Source organism: Schistocerca gregaria, unplaced genomic scaffold, assembly GCF_023897955.1.
Source record: "Schistocerca gregaria isolate iqSchGreg1 unplaced genomic scaffold, iqSchGreg1.2 ptg001440l, whole genome shotgun sequence".
In the NCBI taxonomy this organism is placed as follows: Eukaryota; Metazoa; Arthropoda; class Insecta; order Orthoptera; family Acrididae; genus Schistocerca; species Schistocerca gregaria.
Genome location: NW_026062739.1, coordinates 32501 through 35000, shown reverse-complemented (window position 1 = coordinate 35000; position 2500 = coordinate 32501).

Below are 2500 nucleotides of genomic sequence, written 5' to 3'. Positions count from 1 at the left end.
CTAACCCACGTTGGCCCTTAACCTAACCCACGTTGGCCCTTAACCTAACCCACGTTGGCCCTTAACCTAACCCACGTTGGCCCTTAACCTAACCCACGTTGGCCCTTAACCTAACCCACGTTGGCCCCTAACCTAACCCACGTTGGCCCCTAACCTAACCCACGTTGGCCCCTAACCTAACCCACGTTGGCCCCTAACCTAACCCACGTTGGCCCCTAACCTAACCCACGTTGGCCCCTAACCTAACCCACGTTGGCCCCTAACCTAACCCACGTTGGCCCCTAACCTAACCCACGTTGGCCCCTAACCTAACCCACGTTGGCCCCTAACCTAACCCACGTTGGCCCCTAACCTAACCCACGTTGGCCCCTAACCTAACCCACGTTGGCCCCTAACCTAACCCACGCTGCACCTTAACCTAAGTTACGCTGCACCTTAACCTAAGTTACGCTGCACCTTAACCTAAGTTACGCTGCACCTTAACCTAAGTTACGCTGCACCTTAACCTAAGTTACGCTGCACCTTAACCTAAGTTACGCTGCACCTTAACCTAAGTTACGCTGCACCTTAACCTAACTTACACTGCACCTTAACCTAACTTACACTGCACCTTAACCTAACTTACGCTGCACCTTAACCTAACTTACACTGCACCTTAACCTAAGTTACACTGCACCTTAACCTAAGTTACACTGCACCTTAACCTAAGTTACACTGCACCTTAACCTAAGTTACACTGCACCTTAACCTAAGTTACACTGCACCTTAACCTAAGTTACACTGCACCTTAACCTAACTTACACTGCACCTTAACCTAACTTACACTGCACCTTAACCTAAGTTACACTGCACCTTAACCTAAGTTACACTGCACCTTAACCTAAGTTACACTGCACCTTAACCTAAGTTACACTGCACCTTAACCTAAGTTACACTGCACCTTAACCTAAGTTACACTGCACCTTAACCTAAGTTACACTGCACCTTAACCTAACTTACACTGCACCTTAACCTAACTTACACTGCACCTTAACCTAACTTACACTGCACCTTAACCTAACTTACACTGCACCTTAACCTAACTTACACTGCACCTTAACCTAACTTACACTGCACCTTAACCTAACTTACACTGCACCTTAACCTAACTTACACTGCACCTTAACTGTCACATGTAACGTCACAGGAATGTAGCTTTGCCTAACAGCAACCCTCTGAACATAGTTCACTGCTTGGATCCTCTGGTGTCATGTGTATTTCTTGATGCCATGGTGCGTACCCTCACATAAAGGTCTTTCGAGTGTTGCGTACTTTCTACACAGTCCCGCTAACCACTGGAAGGGTGTACCGCTACAGAACGATAATCGCCCTCCCCTCCTGCCCTTCCAAGCTGGTCGGTCAGGCGTTTGTTTGTGAAATGAGCCTTGCAGCTGTTCAGTTGCATTCGGTTGTCGATGCAGTCAGTGTACGTTGTGGTACGGCCTGTGTGGACTGTCCGCTGATGTACGCGTAACCCACACTGATCATCCGTCGTTACGTACTGAGTGACATAATGTGGCACATGCTTGACCGTACACCGGCTGCGCCCTACAATGGCGAATCATAAGGGCCATATGTTGTGCACGATGCTACTTGTCTCGTCTCCCCATTACAGCGAGATTGCACTGTTGTACGCCGTACAGACATGTGGTAAGTAGGTACGGACGAAAGTATTGCATGTTGGCCCCCCCCCCCCCCTCCTCCCTCTGCCGGGAATCAGCGTGAGCCGTCTGTTGATGTAGCGACGAGGGTTTTCCTATTTAATCGTATTGCCCCACACAACATGATAGCACGGTGGACCGCGTTCCACATCTGCGACATGCTACAGAGGCCGGTTGACAGTCGACCGCGCAAGGGACATTGCACACGTGCGCGGACCATCTTCCACGTGTTCTCTCGTGTACATGCCGCAGTGTGTATGTGGGCTGATGTAGCGTGTCGTGACACATAACATGCAGGCATGCCAGAATCGTAGATTTCGCAAATGTAGATTGACGTATACGTTTGCTGCCAAAGATCCGCAAATGAACTGGAAATCAGTTGTTGAGCGGTTGTTCGCGCTGCAGGTGCATCGGTGATAGCGACGATCGGTACATCTGCGAACCGGTTGTTTCGGCGGTACCCGCCATGCCCCCGAACCTGAGTTGGCCATGTGGGTATGAAGCGATACGAGGCTGTGGCTTGGCGGGACAGTCCCCGGCCGGTGAGGGGGGGCCGCCCGGCGTGCTGGCCGCGCGCTGCGTGAGCGCACGCACTACAGCCGGCTGGTGGGGGGCGCCCAGTGGCAGGAGCGCCGGCCGACGGGCCCGGCTGGCGTCCCAGCTATGCGCCGGCGCACCCTGCGCGCGGCGCCAGGCGGCCAAAGTGGGTTCTGCCGAGCCCGGTGCGAAGCGCGGTGGACATCTGCAGTGTGCTGGTCCGATTGCGGACTGTGTGCGTTGAGGATGCGCCGCCGCCCGGC